This window comes from Callithrix jacchus, chromosome 7 (assembly GCF_049354715.1).
Source record: "Callithrix jacchus isolate 240 chromosome 7, calJac240_pri, whole genome shotgun sequence".
Taxonomy (NCBI): domain Eukaryota; kingdom Metazoa; phylum Chordata; class Mammalia; order Primates; family Cebidae; genus Callithrix; species Callithrix jacchus.
In genome coordinates this window covers 45,219,492-45,239,642 of record NC_133508.1, presented here as the reverse complement: position 1 = coordinate 45,239,642, position 20,151 = coordinate 45,219,492, and the positions used below count along the sequence as shown (strand labels likewise).

The following is a 20,151-nucleotide window of genomic DNA, read 5'->3' as shown; positions in this document are numbered from 1 at the left end:
CACCGCTCTCCCCACCGAGGAATGTGACTCAGTCACAGCCCCAGGGATGAGGCAGCCGGCTCTCTCCTGACCATAAATAGCTCAGAATCTCTTCACCATGTATTGCTTCGGAGGTTGGAGAGGAACATTTGGATCTCTCAGAGGCTGTCCCCAAACAGCTGAGGCATATGGGACGGGTCACCCTGCAGAGTCAGAGGACGGACGCATCATGTGGCTGCCAGATGCACTTTGTGCTTTAGTCTGTGACAGTCGAGTGTAGCTGGGACACTCTGCTCTCAGCAGCAAGGCATGGCTCCTGGGGAGCACCGGAGAAACCTAGGGGGAAGGTGCCCAGCCCCTGGGGGTGAATGGGGCTGGGTCTCTGCTAGGGGTGCCACCTGCCCTCAGCCACAGGAAGAGGGGCAGAACCAAGCAGCACCCTTCAGGGCCAGGAGCACTGAGGCCTCCTCCTGCCAGGCCCCGTGGAGCTGGGGGAGTGTCAGTCCCCTCAGAAGTAAGCCTCCCTCCCCTCCAGAGGTGCCGGCTTAACTTCTTCTCTCTGCCCCACAAATTCCATTTTAATCATACTTCCGATTTTCAAAACAAGTCTTTAGGATCAATACCATCCCTAAGGGGGGAAATCTCATAGGCTGAGCTTGCAGGCCAGTGTGGAGGTGTGTTACGATCTTTAGAGTTTCACTCAGTTAAGAAGAAAGCTCTCAGCTGTTTACATTTTAGGCTAATTTGGGGCCTTTTCTTGCTCTAGTTCCCCATCCTCAGCAGGAGGCAGCTCGGAGTCATCGAATGCCTTCATCACAGATCCAGAGATAATTAGAAAGAGGAGAGTCTGAGGGACTGTCTAGGCACTGATTGCCCCTTCCATTCTAGAGAGAAGTAACCTGAAGATCAGAGAGGGAGAGAAACCTGTCCAAGGTCACACAGCAAGGCAACATGGATTCTGGACCAGAATCTATGATTCCAGTGCCCTTTTGTCAGTTCATAGCTTCCAGGAAAATATGTGGTAGCCCTTGGTAAGATGGACTAACTCACCCCAGGAGCATTCAAACCATGTAACACCTTCTCCAAAAGCGAGCTGCACTGATGCGACCAGACTTTCTTTAGCTTAACTCCCAAATGCAATTGCCAGCTGGGCCAGTCCCTGGACTTCTCTGGTATTTAGGGATTCACTGAGGCTATTACCAAAGAAAGGCTCCCACAGAGGGTTTCCCTGAGCCCCAGAACACCTCCTCAGATCCAGCTGTCCTGACATTCTCAGAGCCCTGGAGCTCTCTCTCCCACTGTCTCTCCACAGATGCGGTGGGATTCTTCTCATGTGTTTAGGAGCAGAAAGGTAGGTAGGTCAGTGGCAAAAGCTTAGCCTATGACTATGGCCATTGCTTGAAAGTCAGCCTACTGACTCTCAGCAATGAAGCCCCGACTGCATGCCGGCCCTGATGCTGTTAACTGGCTGTAATTTTCCCAGACGCCTTGTGTGTAAGTGCTCAGACTCTGGGGTGGGTTTGGGCTCTAGCAGCCAGGTATTACCAGGACTGGCACCCCAAAGAATCAGAGAAGCGGAAAGTGAGCCCTGGGGTTTATAGGTTTATAAACAAGCTTCCCGTGGATACAACATCATCTCCCCTAAATCACTCTGAAAGTCTTCTAAGTATAAATAAAAAGACTACCAGGATGGGCCCACCATGGCTGATGTGTCAGGGATAGGAGGAGCTCATGGGAAAGAAGCAGGCAGCACTAGTTATCCCCAAAGGGGTTAACAATGACAGATTAAATCAACAGGTAGATCAGGAATTCAAATGTCAACATCAAAACTTTAAAGCCTTTAGAACGATTGTGCTGAATATCCTCCTGACTTGGAGATACGGAAGGGTTTCTGAAACAAGACTAAAACGTGCTAACTGTAAAGTAAAATATCGATAACTTTGACTATACTAAAAGTAAGAACTATGCAACAAGACATCTTAAAGAAATAGAAATGATATTTGCAACATATAAAAGGGATGAAAAATTCTTACCAAGAAAATATAAAGAATTCTTACAGTAAGAAAGAGACAACCTGACAGAAAAATGGGCAAACGACTTGAGCAGGAAAGAGGAGAAATGCATGGCCAATAATCGCAGGAAGAGGGGCCCCAGCTCAATCGTGAAGGAGTGAGGAAGGGACTGTGAGTAACAGGCAGGGCCAGAGGGCCCAGGGATGGGGGATGGGAAGAAATCACCCCCATCGTCATGACAGGGTCCCCATGGGGGCCCTTGAAGAATGGTCCCCACATCTTAAAAATCCTACAACACTTAGAATCCTAGAACATAAGGCTGGAGCCATGTTAGGTAGCAAGTAATTTAACCCTAATGCTGGAAATAAAGGGAGAAGAGGGAAGAAGGAAATAGAACAGAAAACCTTGTCTAAGAGACCCAGAAGGCCACTGGAGAGCTGTGACCCATCCCCGACCCTGGGCCCTCTAGCCCCACCTCTTAACCACAGCCCCAGCCTCACTCCTCCAGGCACAACCTGAACCCCAATTCCCATGCAGGAAACCACTTAGCAGGGAAAGGACTAGACTCCTGCTGCTGTGCCCCTGTGAAGACTCAATGGGACAATTCCTTGTTACAATGTTTAAACAGACACTCTAAAGTAAGCAACAACAATTGTGCCTCATGAACTGAAGATCATAATTCACCTAATTACTCTGATTCCTCCTTTGTTTTAAATGCAAACACTTGACTACACAGATAATGGTGGTTCCAGCCCTATATGGCCTCAGGGGTGGCCAAGATGCCCCGGTAGGGGTTTCCCAAATTGCATGATGAAGTGTGCCGTTGTCAGTTGTCATCCATCACCGGTGGGCCGTGCACCCCGTAATCCAGGAGAGCTGAAGCACAGGAAACTCGCACCATAAAGGCAACCTTCTCCTCCACACCCCAAGCCATCAGTCACTGAGCCCTGTGCTTTATTTCACCATTGCGTGCCTACCACTTAACACGGAAAGATATTACTCATGAAAGATGAGTCCTGAAAGGAAAGTTTGGGGTTTTATTATACCTCTGGGCTAGATCGGGCGATCTTTGAAGAAATAAGGTTGTACCCTTTTCATTCCCTATCCACAGGACAATATTTTAGCTGCGCGCAGGGTCAGGGAGAAGGAGCGAGGGCCGGCGCCATGTGATGCACTGTAGAACCACTGACTGCAGAGGGCACTTGTCTCAGGCCTCAAAAGGAGCACGGAGTTCCATGTCTGATGGATGGTCCCAGGGAAAGCGGAAAGTGCCTCTTGCCGGCCAGGCATGAAGTTGCAGAAAGCAGCTGGGGAGGTGAATCGTTTGCCCACTGGCCAACCAGACCTGGGAGTGCTTAGGCCATTGGCCCCTGGGCAGCTCCATCATCAGCTGCCTGAGTTCCTGGTCATAGCTCTCCAATGATCTGCTGGGTTTCTTAGACAAGATCTTCTGTTCTATTTCCTTCTTCCCTTTTCTCCCCTTATTCCCAGTATTAGGGTTAAATTACTTGCTCCATAACATGGCTCCAGCCCTATGTTCTAGGATTCTAAGTGTTGTAGGATTTTAAGATGTGGGGACCTTCTTCAACGGCCCCCATGGGCACCCTGTCATGGCGATGGGGGTGGTTTCTTCCCATCCCTGACCCTGAACCCTCTAGCCCTGCCTATTACCCACAGCCCCAGCCCCACTCCTCCAGGCACAACCTGAACCTCAATCCCCATGTAGGAAACCATTTAGCAGGAAAAGGACTGGAATCCTGCTATGCCCCCATGATGGCTCACTGGGGCAATCCTGAAACCACGAGAGAAATCACCAGCTGAGTCAGTGCTAGAAGGGTGAAGTGGACCTGCCTCCCATTCCAGGAAGCACAGGGAAACCCCTCAGCTCTGCATCCACCTTGCTCCTCTGGACAGGCCACGGAGCCTAGAGCCCTTCTGAGACCTGGACTGCTCACAGAGATTGCCCTCAGGGGGCAGACTTAAAAGAGACCATGCCCATTTATTTTCAGTGAGGAAACCACTGTGTCCCTCAGTTTCCTCATTTGCAAAACAGAGTGACAATGGCACCTACCTTCTAGGGTTAGTATGAAGACTCCCTGAGGTGTTGCATGCAGACAGCTCCTAGGACACAGCTGCCCCTCTCCATGGTATGCTTACAGCCAGAAGGATTCTCCTAACTGTTATGTGCCATCCAGCATGGTGGGCCCTGGTGGGGCGAGGTGAGGAAGAAGAGCAGCCTGGACTGTCCTGGTCCCCAGGAGGCCTGCTCCTGAAGCCCCTTCTGAAATTTAATTCTCATTTACCCTACAGAGACTAAGGCAGTCACGATTTTGAGTTCTGTGTTGAGAGAAAGCACTGGACCCTGGCCAAGCCACTGAGCCCAGACTGTCTGAAGATAACGCGCACACACAGATGATGTTTACGGCAGAACAATCATGCAGGCATTAGGCTGGTGGCAGCCACGGGAAGCCCAGGCTGGCTGGGGTCATCACCACCCCCCGGCTGGGCAAATGCCAGCTGGGGCTGCTTTCATTGTCATTTGCAGGGGAGCCAGCTCCAAGATGGGCAACAGCTCAATTCAGAGCCCTAACAAGAGAGCTTGGCGTATTCTTCCTTACCAGAAACAATCTCCCACCAACTTTGTTTGCTCTTAGATATCAAAGAGAATGGAAATATTTTTGTTTCACTGGACAGGATGACAGCTGTGCCCCACCTCCTGGCAGGTGTCTCATTCTGCTCAGGCTGCATGGGCTGGTCACCTGCTTCCATGGATGAGAAGAGAACAGTGGTTCCACTTCTCTTCCTCATGACAGCCCCACTCGCCAACCACCAGATACTCCTCAGCATGGCCCCACATCCCTGGGAAGGAGCTCTCTTTCCTATTCCACACCATGGGGAAGCTGGAGGCCCTGCACAGCTGAAAGGCAGCTCTATGCCCAGCAACCATGATCCAGAGCTCAAAATGCAGGCTGCCCACAGCCCTTTAGTAAATGCTCCACCTCAGAGACCCTTTGTGGTCAAAGAGCTGGTGTACTGAGGGAGCGTGATGGACTGCCATCAAGGCTGCATCTTGGCATGGCCTAAGATGGAAGGTCTTGCATCATGAAAAGCACCCTGGCTGGCTGCCTGTAAATATGTGGCCCAGGTTTATGAATGCCATATTTTTATCATGGTATCCACTCCTTTGGTGGATGGACTGTGTATCGGTTTGTTCATGGTGTGAACACCTTGAGAACAGTGGCTGTGTCCTGTCCTCCACTGAATTCTTGGGGTCTAATTCATTGTTTGGTGCAGAGTAGGCTCTGAAGTCATGTTTTTGAATGAGGCACTGCATGGATGCATGGCTAGATGGATGGATGGATGGACAGATGAATAGGTAGATGGATGAATGATGGATAGATGGATGGACAGATGAATAGATAGATGGATGATGGATGGATGGATGATGAACAGATGCATAGAGAGATAAATGAATGCATAAATGGATAGATGATGGATAGATGGATAAAAGCCTGGAAGAAGGGAAGGAAGGAAAGAGGGAGAGAGGGAAGGAGGGAGGGAGGAAGGAAGGGAGGGAGGAAGGGAAGGATGGAGGGAGGGAGGACATGAGCTACCCACAGGAGAAAGCAACCATCCAGGAAAGAGCTACTTCCTGGGCCCTCCCTTAGTCTTGGTCTCTCTGTAGACACGTCTGCATCTGACAGGGGTCCTGCTTCATATTGCTCCTCTGGGGGAATCTGGCTGTATGAAGCACTTAATATGCCTCTTTCTGGACTCAGGCATAAGTTGGGGGTAGGCTAGCAGGGGGGCAGAAAGTATCAAGCCTCCCTCCAGTCTCACCTTCTCCAGGGCGTCTTTCCAGAGAAGAGAGAATGACAAGCTAGAACAATGATTGGCAAACTATAACCATGGGCCAAGTTCAGCCTGCTGCCTGTATTTGCAAATAACGTTTATGGGCATACAGCCACATCCATTTGCTTACATATTGTCTATCGCTGCTTTTGTTATGTAACAGCAAAGTTGAGTTGATGCAACACAGACCATATGGCCGGCAAAGTCTAAGATATTTACCGGCTGGTTCTTTACAGAAAATGTTTGCTGATTCCTGGGATAGAGTATTGTTTGGGGCCCTATCATTGGCTATGGGACTCTGGGTCAGGATCTGAATGTCTGTTTCCCACTATGTCTGCTGGAGACAAGATAGAAAATCAAGACACCTAGAACAGAGTGAGACGATCAGGTACAGTGGCTCATGCCTGTAATCTCAGCACTCTTGGAGGCCAAGGCAGTTGGATCGCTTGAGGTCAGGAGTTTGAGACCAGCCTGGCCAACATGGTGAAACCCCGTCTCTACTAAAATTACAAAAATTAGCTGGGCGTGCTGGTGCATGCCTGTAATCCCAGCTCTTTGGGATGCTGAGGCAGAAGAATTGCTTGAATTGGGGAGGCAGAGATTGCAGTGAGCTGAGATTGCATTACTGCACTCTAGCCTGGGCAACAGAGCGAGAACTCTGTCAAAAACAGAAAACAAAAAAAGCAGAGTGAGATGATCAACATGAACATGCTCTGAGAAGATAGGGAAAGCACTCAGAATGGCCAAGTAAGGCAGGAAGGGCTTGGAAGGGGACACACCTGGGTGTGCATCTTAGACCTGCCGTTCTGGGCAAGTCACTCACCCTCTGAGACTCATCAGAAAAATCACGGCAGTCATTCCTACCAAATGGCAGTCTTTGGAGAGGGCTTCCCTAACTGCTGTCTCTGAAATAGTCCACCCTCACCTGGCTCTGTCTTTTGTTCTTTAAACATCTTTGTTGAGATAGAGTTCACATACCATGTAATTCTCCCATTTGAAGCATATAATTGAGTGGTTTTAGTATATTCACAGAGCTGCAAAATCACCACCATAATACATTTCCGAACATTTTAAACTCACGTTTTAAAGCACCTGATATGGTTTGAGTCCATGTTCCTGATCAGATCTCATGTCAAACTGTAATCCCCAATGTTGGAAGAGGGGCCTGGTGGGGGGTGGCTGGATCACGGGGGCAGATGTCTCCCTCACTGGTCTTGTGCTAGGAGTGAGTTCTGCCCAGACCTGGCAGTTTAAAGTTGTGTACACCTCCCCCTTCTCTCATCCTCTCACTCCAGCCAAGTAAGACATGCCTGCTTCCTCTTTCACCATAATTGTAAGTTTCCTGAGGCCTCCCCAGCCATGCTTCCTGTACAGCTCATGGAACTGTGAGCCAATTTTCTTTATAAACCTCTTTTCTTATAGATTACCCTGGTTCAGGTATTTCTTTATAGCAGTGTGAGAATGGACTAGTCCAATATACAAAACATAAAATTCGCCATTTTAACCACCATTGAGTGTACGTTTCGGTGGCGTTAAGTCCACCCACAGTGCACAGGCATCTTCCCCACTGCAGCTCCGTCGCCTTGTCCTACTTTTTTCTTTCTCATGGCACACACTGACTTGAAAACTGCTGATGTTTTAGTTCTTGACTGAATGCCTTTTCCACGTGAACTCCATGAGGGCAGCTTTGTCTTGTTCACTATTTATCTCCGACATGTGGAAGAGTGACAAGGACGCGGCAGCTGCACAGTGAGTATCTGAATCTACAAATGGATGATGCGTTGACTCACGGAGTCCATTCCTGTGCACACGGTGGGCTTTATGGAAAAGCTCAGCAATGCGCCTGGTGTACAGTCTGGACTCAGAGGCAGACGGCTCCAGACCCTCCAGAACGAGGCCAATCCCTTTGTGCCACCCATGCCCCAGCCCCACATGAGCAGTCTTCATCCCTTATTACATGGCATGACTCTATAGATGGCACTGGCATTTGCATACACTTGTTTCTGTGGAAGGGGGTGTGCTCTCTTCCTCTGCATCCTTCTTTCTGGGACCGAACAGGGGACTAGGTGCTGGCTGGGCACCAAAGCAGCAGGGAGACTGAGGTGTCAAGAGCTGAAGTCCCAAAATCTGGAGGAGGAAGTGGTACCTCTATCTCTGTATGAGTCAGTGTTCTCCAGCAAAAAAAAAAACAATAGGATAATAGATAGGCATGTGTGTGTATGTCTATATATCTATATCTGATATATACATACACACACGTATATGTTATATGTGTGCGTATATATATGTCTGAAAGAGAAAGGAATTGGCTCACGTGATCTATTATGGGGACTGACCAATTCCAAATTTGCTGGGCAGACAAGCAGACTGGAAATTTGGGTAAGAGTTGATGCTGTAACCTTGAGACCAAATTCCACAGGGCGACAGGCTGGAAACTCAGGCAGTGCTTCTAGGTGGCAGCCTGGAAGCAGAACTCCTTCTTCTGCTTCCAGGAGGAAAACCTCCATCTGCTCTCAAGGCCTTTCCCGGATTGGATGAGGCCCACCACACATTGCAGAGGGTCATCTGCTTTACTCAAAGTCTACAGAGTTAAAGGTTAATCACGTTTAGAAAATACCTTTACAGAAACATCAAGACTGGTGTTTGACCAAAATCTGAGTACCACCGCCTGGTCAAAATGAAATGAACCACTGCAATGCCTATCACACACGCCCTCTCCCAACCTTGCAAGAGGTGTTTATCTTTCCACAAAGGAAGAGGGCAACATGGCAGTCGGCTGGATGCAGGTCCTCAGTGCCCATCCTCCTCACAAGGTGATAGACATTGACAGACTGGTTCTAAACCAGGCCACTATGGACACACCCGCATTCTACTCAATCATCCGCCATAATCGGTATAAACAACGCCCCCAGAGAGGTCAAATCACTAGGGATGGAATTCAAGTCATTTATTGGCTGATGCTCATAGGCCTCAGGGACATAAAGCAACAGAAAAGCAAAAAGGCTTCTGACCAGCCATCCCATTTTCTTTCTTCCTGGATGGGACCGCAGAGCTATGACCCAAAGGAAGATAGAGAAGGGGCCTCTGGCCGTGAGCTCATCGTCACACATGTGGGGACTCCAGAGGACAGGAGTGAGGGAGACAGGAGGGCCATGGCCTCCTGAGAGCTCTGTGAAGGGGGCCCAGTGCTGAACTCTGCAAGGGAGGTTCCCAGCCCCCTGCCCTCCTCGGGACGTGAAATAGAGAAATGCGATCAAGAAGTGAAGCCCCCCACCAGCTACTTTGCCCTGGCCTTGCTGGACTAGGGTTCTCTGCCTTTCATTTCTCAACAGACCTCTCTGTACCTCCTCAACAGTCCCAAGTCATTCATGTAATAAGCCCTCCTCCTCTTCCACCATAATTAAAAGTTTCCTGAAGACTCTGAGATCTGTGCCTCTTCTCTCTGCTACGTGTCCTCTCCCAAGCCACCCCTGCAACCACAGATTCATGCTCCTGGGAGGCAAGAGTGGTCACAGAAGCAGGGACTATGGGCCAGGAACCCTGATCCATTCTGGAAGGACGGCCAGAGAGAAGCTGCTTCCGCCAGCTGGTGCATCTTATCACCCCCAGGTCGATGTGCCTGTTCTGAGTTTGCAAGTTCATGCTAATCATGACTCCTTCAAGCCAGGTATCCATGCAAAGCCTTACCAGGCAGCTCTGGGCTGCAGGGATGGCCCAACTGAATGGCCCAGCCCTCCGGGTGCTGATGAACCCATGAGCCCTCCATCACATTGCCCCAGGCTACAGCATTTCATGGAGGGCCATGTGAGCTCACTCACTCACCTATGCTATAAACAACACTGTCCCCACACATCTCTCCTAACACCAAGTCCGGGTAGGCCACAGCCAGGCAGAGGGGGAGAATGGCCATTCCAGGTGGCCAATTCGGGCCTTGGCTTTGTGTTCCAGTGGGATAATGAATGAAAATAAAATCGCAGGTGCTCAGGAGAGGGCTGCTTCTTGGGCAGGAAAGCCCGGTTATCAGAGTCGATGAGCCGGTGGTTACATTTTAATTAGTCTGATAAATAATTATGCCTCTGAGACACCCAATCTGCCTTACAGGCTCTCTTCCCCACCACCAATAGATTAATCTTATTTAACCACATTTTACTTATTATACAAACCCGTGTTCTGCGTTTCAAATACCAAGGTTGCAGAGGTCTTGGTTTTTGCTTGTTTTTTCCAACCTTATCTATAAACACATCTGAATCCATTGACTGGCAAATTCCTGTACTGTAAGTCAGCCTGGCAGATTCCACCCCAGAGGACACCCAGAGGACACGTGAACACTATTTGCCCCTCCTCTCTGAGTGTAAATCCTGGCCTCGCTCTTCCTCTGTGTGAAAGCCCTTCCCTGGTTTTTCTCCCCAGAGTGAGACGTATATGGCTCTCAGGTGCAGGCCCATGTTTTCATCCAAAGCACTGGGAAGCCTCAAGCTGGAGCTCCAGCTTGAGGGCACTGGGTGGGAAGCTAGCACCACGCAGGGCCGAGAGCACTCAGCCGCTTTCGCCGGCATCCCCGAGACTGCTGCTGTCCCAAGGCACTGACAGGTGGCTGCTGAGTAAACTGTCATTTGACCTATATGTTTGCTTTGAAAAATGCCCGATAGGAATGTGCTGCCTGTAAATTTCAGTTCTCAGGAAAAGAGTTCTTTCATTCCCAAAGATATTGATACCCATGACATTCCTCATTTCCTCAGCTTTGCAAGGCAAATTGGGACTTCCCTGAGAATCTGAGATCTAGCTCACTGAGATCTTAGTGAGAACTTGCACAGAAGAAACCCCAGAAGGGTAGTCTTCGGGTCGGACGCCACCTCCCACTCCCCATAACCCCCCCACAAGCTGTTGTGCCAGACAAGCCCCCTCCTCTGTAGCATACAGGTCCAGTCAAATCATGGCAGGCGTGTCTCAGAGCGTGGATTTGGTTTAAAAAATGGTTTGTCCTAAAGGGAGCTGTATGAGCTTCAGCAAGCAGATTCATCAGTTTAAATTGTCTGCAGAGTGCAAAATGAGAGCTTCCTCCTAAGTCATGCTATGACATGTTCTAGTTAGGAAGGGAGCTTTCCCGCACTCCAGATGCCAGGTGATAAGAATTACTGATGCATTGCTTTCAAAGCAGTTGGTTTTATGGCTTGGCAGAGCTGGCTCTCAGATTCTGCTGGGCTTCATTTGCATACCGAATGACAGCCTCGGAAAAGGCGACCCGAAGGCCTCAGACACCGTCAGTCTCTTCCATCTCTGCTGCCAGTGATAGGTCATTTTAAACTAACATCTGGCAAGTGTATTTTTAAACCGCATCTGTAGCTTTAATTAGGGATCTCCTGGGAATGTCAGGGGAGGAATGAGAGAGACATCCCCAGGGGGAAATGCAAACGCTGGCAGTTCCACGCAGGCAAAGCCCCGGAAGCTGCCTTGGCCCAATTTGATTACACTGTATGATCAACTGTGATAGGGGAGTCCTTTGCACAAGAAGATCCTAATATTAGCTACATGCTGGGTAAGCAGAAATTCCGTGTCTGCATCTGAGAGAACCTACTGCCTCCAGGAGGTGGCTTCTGTGCCCAAGATCCAAGACGGGTTTCCCCTTATGCAGCCACAGAATCCAAACCTGTCCCTAAATGTTGCCCAGGAGTGCAGAGGTCGCCTTAGGACCCTTCTTCCAGGAGTATTTGTGATCAGGAACTAGTAAAGGGCTCCTCTGCGCTGCCAGGGAGATTGACTTTTCCCACTTTCTTTTCCAAAAAGACAATTCTGGAATGATACCTCATTACGCGAGACATAGACCTATGTGATTTAATATTGTTTTTACACATGTTCATTTCTTTCAGTGATGTTTGAGATCTAAAGTACTATTTAAAAATTCTGTACATTTTCAGGGATGTGTATTTAAAAGCCGAATTAAAACAGCCTTTCCTCTCCCTCCTGCTTGCCCTGCTACAAGGCACACTTTGCCCACGTCAGGGCATAGCCGGCTGGGGAGCAGAGAGCCCCAGCAGTCTAAAGAGAGGCGGCCCCGCTGCTTGGCGGTTTCCAGCCCCACCTCCTTCCTTGATAAATGTAAGTAATAAAAAAAATTCCTCCATTTCACTGGAATGCCCATTAAAATGTAAACACAGAGAGAGGATGTTGAGGAGGCTACAAAAATGCTTTATTCAAGAGATTGCAAACGGCAAAGCAAATCTAAAGTTGATTTTTAAACCTAGTCCAATGTATGTAAAAATACACCAGGCTCCACGCCCCTGCAAGGCACAAGGATGGCAGGGATATTTATTGGAAAATCCACAATATGGCGGAAGCTGTTGTCCCAGCCTCCCACAAAGCTGGGACGACAGCCGCATTTAAGACCCTCAGCACCTTCCTTTCACAAGTTGTCTTCCTGGGTCCAGTGCCTTGGCCGCACATGGCAGGAGCCCCTGACATTTCTCACTGACAAAACACAGGACCTCTGCCAGGAAATCTCCCAGCACAAAGGGAATTTCATAGCAGGAAGAAGGGTGTGTTCAGTCTATACCCTGTTCCACCTGAAGGAAGAAGGGTGTGTTCAGTCTATACCCTGTTCCACCTGTGACTTTGCAGGAAGCTGCTCCTATGCGATTGTCACTCTGCAGGGTGAGGTCCAGTGTCAGATCCAATGCCCCTGAGGGTCTCTTCCTCACTGGCAGGAACAACAAGTAGGTTCAACTCATGCCAATTGCCACAGCTTGCTGAGCCCAAGCTCAACAGGAAGCTCGTCATCACCTAAGAGTCATCCTCTGACACATTTGCCATCCCTGTCCAAAAACTGCAGAGAAGGGCGCCGTCATCAAGTCTACCATCAATCAGTTCAGCTCCTAAATGCCAGTCACTGGGTGACCTGCCACTAGAATTAAAGAGGATTCCATTGCTCATGCCCTCTGGAGTGCAGGAACAAATGGCTGAGGAATGCAAGAGAACAGAGCATAAAGGCTTCCCACTTGCCCCCTCTCATGGAAGCCAACTTCTTCCACCAATTCTCCATAGTGTGACAGCCCTCGACGGGGTGGCCCTGAGTCCACTGTGAACTCATCAAGCCTAGGGCCAGCTTTCCCTGCACCTCTCAGCACGCAAGCTCATGCTTCGTGCAACTGTGGGGGCTGCAAGCCTGGCCATGGGGATTGTGTGTGTGCATGTGTATCTGCGGGTGTGTGCGCGTTTCTATAATCTGTGAGTATATTCTTTATTTTTACTGCCTGCTTTGCTCAGCCTGCAGACAGCACAGAGATCATCAGCAGCCTCCTAAATTATGGATCGGCTCACCAAGTACACAGTGTCGCTCATTAGTGACATCAGCGCACAGCTCCACACAACAATAAATTAAGTAACACAATGGCTGCGGGAAAATTAGGTGAATAATTCTCACGTTAAGCTAAAAACTTCTGGATGTCTTTGGCTTCTTTCGGGATGCTCCTAAGACAATATAGTCCCATGAATAGACAACAGACAGGACTCTAAATTCCAAGGGTACAATTCTTCAGAGCGAGTTAGGTGTGGTTTACATTAAAAATAGAACAGGCTCCCGCAAACAGACTTGTATTTATATAGAATGTTGCGACAACTGTCATTTTACATTAGTCAGAGAAATCCCACAGGACTGGTATAAGTATTAAATGTGGCAATTTTTTTTGTTTACCGACAAAACATAATAAAAAGAACACAGCCTCCTGGATGACATTCCAGAGGATTTTTTTTTTCTCCTCTTTCCCTGAAGTCATTCATAAAATAAACATGTGCTCCCAGTCCTCGCTGGCCTTCTTTATGAGTCTCCTGACAGGGAACTCGGAGTGACTGGCAGAGCGGGGTCCCCCAGAGGCCCCATGCCAGCAGCCCCTCTCCAGACCCGGTGCCTTCTGGCCGCATTTCCATTTGGTGCACAAGCAGCAACCGTGAAGCAACATCCCACAGTCTCCCTGGAACCGTGTAATAGGGATGGAGTTACGAGGTTTCAGTGTGGACATTTATGTTGTGGGGAAAGCCAGTCTTTCTGCACAAATGGGTCGGGGAGAGGTGTCTAAGTCCTGAATCCCAAATCGTTTGTCATGGGCTTCCTGCTGCCAAAAACAAAGATCTCAAAAGAGCTCAGTGGGGTCATCCAAAGCAGAATAAGAAGGACGAGGGAGATGTAAGTTACCCAGAGTCAGCAGCCCTCGACGGCCGCCTTCCCCATGTCCCTGTCCATTGCAGTTGAGAAGGTCAAAGAGGTAAAAGACCAAGAGGAAATGCTGACCCGGGCGTGAGGCCGCCTGTCTTGCTGAGCACGTGGTTATGACTATGGTCGGCTCTCTGGGGGTCCTGCTCATAATAATGCCAGCATGTGATATGCCCTGCGCGTGCTGCAGTCTCTTCCAGAGGCCCTGGGTGTGATGGTGCTGCTGCTCTGGAAGCTCATGGATGTGTAGTGTCTGTGTATTCTCATGTTTTAATTTTCCTCAGTTTTAATGCAAATACGGTGAATATTAGAAGCTGTAATCCACATAATCAAAAGAGTGTAATAAGGATGGAGCTCTGTGATATTCTCATTCATTTTTAAGTGTGTAGGCATCCTGAGACCTGCGTGAGGGCTGCTGCTGGCTTTGGGGGTACTTGGCTGAACTGACAATAGTCCTATATGCTTGCTCTTCTCTGAAAGGCTGGCATGGGGGACCTCACTGAGGTTTTTGTTTGTTTTTGTTTTTGAGGCGGAGTCTTGCTCTGTTGTCCAGGCTGGAGTGCAATAGCATGATCTCGGCTCACTGCGTCTCTGTCTTTCAGGTTCAAGGGATTCTCTTGCCTCAGCCTCCCGAGTAGCTGGGATTACAGGCGCCTGCCACCACACCTGGCTCATTTTTGTATTTTTAGTAGAGACAAGGTTTCACCATGTTGGCCAGGTTGGTCTCGAACTCCTGACCTCAGGTGATCCACCCGCCTCAGCATCCTAAAGTGCTGGAATTACAGGCATGAGCCACTGTGCCTGGCTCTAACCCCATGAGCCAAACATGGCCCCAGCCTCCCAAAGCCCTGCGATGTGGCCGGAGCCTGACTCTGGTGGTGTGACTATGAGCCCAGCCCTGCCTGTTTCCCCCAGTATCTGGCTGATGGGATACACACAGCTCCTGCTGGCCAGGCATCACTGTCTTATCCATTCCCTGCATCAGAGAGAATCGACACAGAAAACCATGTTGGCATTTAATACTTTTTTCTCTTATAACTTAACAGCCAATTAGTATAAACAAATGTGACTGAACCATTGCCTGCTATTTTCCAGTACCTGTTCACATGTCCTGGATAATGTCTTTATTTAGAATTCAGATATCCGAGATGGGGGTCATCTCAAACGTGCAATGGATGATTTGATTCAATGAGGGAAAATGCCCCAATCCTGTCAGGGTTCACCCGTGGTACATGTGGGTCATCTCTGTCCTCAACTCACATTTGGGGCCAGAAGGATCCTCAGAAGGGGCTGTACGCTTCATCTCCCAGCCAAGGAGGAGGACACTGGAGGAGCTCCAGGGAGGAAAGGGATGACAGACCTGCCTCTTCCCTGGCAGCAGGGACACCGTCAGGCCTCCTCCAGCTGCACAGTCAGAACAAGAGTGGGCTGAGTCCAACTCCTGCGACAATTACGAGCCTGTGGCTGGGGCTGGCCATCTGGTGTCTTGAACTCTGTTATTTCATTCTACTATAGACCCACCTCTGTGAGCTGCCCTGTGCAGCAGAGATCTCACACTCAGAGACCGGATTTGTGCCTGGTAACAGTTGGCACTCAGTACCCCCAAGTTTCTCTCCTTCCCTTCCTGAGAGTAATGGCTCAAAGCTGAGCACCACAACCACCAGTCCTACCTCCATGTTTGTGGCCTGCCCAGAGGCCAGAGAGAAAGCATGGGGAAAGAAAGAAGCAGAGGGCTGAGGTGCCCTAAGAATCCACCTGTGGCCATTGTTACCCATGAGCATGCGTCTGGAGGGGCCATGGGAGAGAGTCTCAGATTCTAGAGAGATTAGCCATGGGAGAAACATAAAAAAGAGTTTTCCAACTTAGAAAAGTGAAGCCTGAGAGCAAAATGTTTTTGGTTATAGGTGAGACAATTTGACATAAATTGGCAAAATTTTAAAATAATTTTAGAATCTCTTGGTTCTAAATTTGTTGTCAAATTTTGGAATTTCTTTCCACTCATGAAAAAGGCCTTATAAATAATGATTAAGAAAGAAAAATAATGACTAATTTTAAACACAACTGCAAATCCTAATTGATCAAAATATTAAATTTAATTATTTAGAAAACATTTAGTCGCAGGCTGTGTTCATCTAGGGAAAGAGATTTTATAACAGCAACATAATCAGAAATTACACTAAGTTGTTAATTTAGAGCTCAGGATTTTGTTTTTCAAGACTTCTTTGACTCCTTCAACTTCTTTGACTTAACACTTCCATGACCTAGAGTAGAGGGAGGATAATCACTCTTTGGATTTTTAAGCGCAGATTTAGGAAGGATGAAGATGCATTAAGTGGAGTTAAGGCATTTGATTTTGTCTCTGGTGCAGCTTTTGGAGCACAAGGTTATAAGGAAAAAACCATCAAGCACAAGAGGACTCAATCCTCCATAAGTGAGAACCAGTGCAAAGGAAAAAAGTTAGGGATCAGATCTGCCAAGACTCAGACACTGGAATTATCGAAAATGTAATATAAAATTAGTTTGTTTAATCTGTTTAAAGAAAGAAAAGAGGGAAATAAAATTATGATGAAGGAACAAAATAATCTCTAAACCAACTAGGCAGATTTGGGGGGAAAAGATAAACAGAACTTCTGGAAATAAAAAATACAATAATTAAAATGTAAAACTCAGGGTAAAGAAAATATTAGGTAGTCAAAGACATAATTGATGAATTAAAAGACAAATAAAAAGATATTACTAAGAAAGCCAATACAGAGCAAAAATGTCAAAAAATATAAAATAGAGGTCAAGATGCAGAAAGCAGAGTAAAATACAAATGCTCTGACTTCAAGAAGGAGAGAAAAACAGAGCAGTGATGATAACTGAGTTTGTCTGATAATTTCTATTTTTTATTATGTATTTATTTATTGAGACAGGGTCTTGCTCTGTCTCCCAGGCTGGAGTGTAGTGACAAGATCTTGGCTCACTGCAACCTCTGCCTCCTGGATTCAAGCCATCCTCCCACTTCAGCCTCCCAAGTAGCAGGGACTACAGGAGCATGCCACTACAGGAGCAAGCTAATTTTTTGGTTTGTAAGAAGGGATTTTGCCATGTTTCCTAAGCTGGTCTCAAACTCCTGAGCACAAGCAATCTGCCTGCCTCGGCCCCCCAAAGTGCTGGGATTACAGGTTTGAGCCATTGCCCCAGCCTGTCTGATAATTTTTAGAACTTCTGAAAGACAGCCAGCCATCCAATTCAAGAAGGAAGCCCAGTGAATCCCAGTCAGAAAAAGCAAAAACAAACCCTCACATAGTACATCACGGTGAAAATGCAAACATGAAGCTAGAGAGACAACCTCAACAGCAAAGAGAAAAAAACAATTAGAATGACGGCTGATTTCTCAATTGCAGCAATAAGTCTCAAGAGACACTGGATTAATATTTTCAAGTACTGAGAGGGAAAAGAAAAACAAACAGAACTGTCAACCTGAAATTGTATATTCAGCAAAACAATCTTTAAATAATGATGAAATGAAGATATTTTCAATAACAAAACAAAACCTGAGAGTTCACTTCCAATAAGACTCCACAAAGGAAACTTCTCAAGAATATACTTCTGGGACAGATAAATGATCCCAGAAGGAAGGTCTGAGATGTAAGAAAAAATGATGAGAAAGAAAGTGGTGGAACTCAGAGAAAATTTAAACAGTCCCTCCTCCCAGGCATGAGCTGTGCTCCTTCTAACCTAATCAAAAACATTCCTCCAGCAGTTTCTCTGCCCCCACATCCCCTAATATTATCAACATTCCATTCCCTACCAGATCATTCCAGTTATTTCTTCCATCTTAAAAAAATAAAAACAAAAACCCTTCTCCCCATGTCTCCAACACTACTACCTTATTCCTTTGCTTTCCTTGCAGTTACCCCTAAAAACAGACATCTTTATTTACTGTCTCCCATTTCTTTCCTCCTGGACTCTTTTAAACCAACTCCAACAGACGTTTCCCCTGACCCAGCCACCTAACTACTTTTGTCAAAAACCTCCTCATCACTGAATCAATGGCCAGTCCTCAGTGCTCCAAGAATGTGACCTAAAGACGGCATATCGCTCCCTCCTCCTGCATCCCTTTTTGCTCACTTGACTGTCACAGTGCACTTCTCCGGAGGGTTCCTTCCCATCTCACAGTCATGTCTTCTCTACCTGCTTTCCTGGGCCTCCTATGTCCTTGACAAGCCTCGGGGCTAATTCTGATGTTCTTTCCTACTCACTCCCTCATCGTATTCGTTTCTTGGGGCTGCCATAACAAAGTACCATGAACTTGGGTGACGACAGCAACAGAAACATATTCTCTCACAGTTCTGGAAGTCTTAAGCCTGAAATCAAGGTGCTGGCAGGGCTGTGTTCCCTCTGAAGGCTATAGGGAAGAATCCTTTCTTGTCTCTCATTTCTGGCATTTGCTGGCAATGCTTGGCATTCCTTGGCTTGAGCTACATCATTCTACTCTCTGCCTTCATCACCTCGTGATTTTCCCTTCTGTGTATCTGTGTCCAAATTTCCCTCTTCCTTTAAGGGCTCCGGTCATACTGTATTTACAGCTCACTTTGTTCTAGTCCGACCTCACCTTAACTTGATTACGTCTTCAAAGACCCTATTTTTAAATGAGGTCACACCCATAGTTACTGGGACTTGGGATTTGAATATGTCTTTTGAGGGAGACATAATTCAACCCATTCAACCCATCCAGCCTCTTGACTAGAAGTACCATCTCCCTGCTGCTGATGTACACATTTATCTTTCTAGCTTGGCTTTTCTTTTCAACTGCTGAAAGGCAGCTCTCTGCAAAGCTAAAGATTCTGGGCCTCTCTTTTGTTTGGTTTTTATGTAATTTTATGTTGTGTTCCTTAAAGAAGTCTCTCAAAATTGCATACGCTTCAGGTCCGCAAAACCTTGATCTGTCAGCCAGGTGCAGTGGCTCACATCTGTAATCCTAACACTTTGGGAGGCCGAGGCAGGAGGATCACTTGAGCTCAGGAGTTTGAGACCAGCCTGGCCAACATGATGAAACCCTGTGTCTACATCTAAAAAGACAAAAATTAGCTGGGCATGGCGATGCCTGTAGTCCCAGCTACTCAGGAGGTTGAGGCATGAGAATCACTTGAACCTGGGAGACAGAAGTTGCAATGAACCAAGATCGCACCACTGCCCTCCAGCCTGGGCAACAGAGTGAGACTCTTTCTCAAAAACAAAAGCAAACAACAACAACAAAAACAAACACCCGGATCCGCCTTTGAAATGCCAGACTTGGGTATGCAGCTGCCTCTCTGAATTTTTGAGGCATCTCAAATGTAGTATGTCCACAGCAGAATTCCCATTCTTCCTCCAAAGTTATCTCCTATAGCTTCCCCATCATAGTTATGGCCCACTCTATTCTTCTAGGTGCTCAAGACAAAAACATGCAGAAAAATGCTTCACTCAACCCCATCTCCATTTCATTAGGAAGTCTGTGCCAAGTCCTAGACCCCTTCTTACCATCCACCCGGCTACACCCAGAAGCAAGTCACCATTACTTCCCATCTGGGTTACTACATTAGCGTTCTAGCTGGCCCATGTCAACCCTTCTTCCCTCTCCCACAGTCTGTTCCCAATGCAGCCGTAAGAGGGAACCTCTTAAAATGGAAGTCAGATCCTGTTGCTCTCATGCTGAAAACTCCAGTAGTCTCCATGGCACTCTGGGCGGGAGCCAAAAGCCCTTACAATAAAGGGCACCTGAGGCCCTCTGCAACCTGGCAGGCCTCCCACTTTGGGATCTCATCTCTGTGCACCCCTTGCCCCAACCACGTTGCCTTCCTTGCTGTCTTCGAGCATACCCAGCATGTTCCAACTTAAAACCCTGTACCAGCATGTCCCTCCACCTCAGTGTTTCCCCTCCAGGTGGTCCTGGCTCCTTCCTGGCTCCCTCTAGTCTTCATTCAAGGCCGCCCCTGAGCACACCATAGAAAATTGCCATTTGCATTCCCAGCCTCCTTATCCTGTTCTACCTTTTCCTCTTAGTCATGACCCCTTCTGACATCTTCTATAATTTCCTCATGGACAATGGTTCTGTCACCCCAGCTAGAATGTCAAGTC

At 47.8% G+C, this 20,151-nt stretch overlaps 1 protein-coding gene across 28 annotated transcripts in view; it reads right to left on the bottom strand.

The window, feature by feature from the left end:
• Positions 1 to 20,151, bottom strand: part of CAMTA1 (calmodulin binding transcription activator 1) — a 966,581-nt gene that overhangs the window by 408,319 nt on the left and 538,111 nt on the right. The window lies entirely within an intron of this gene.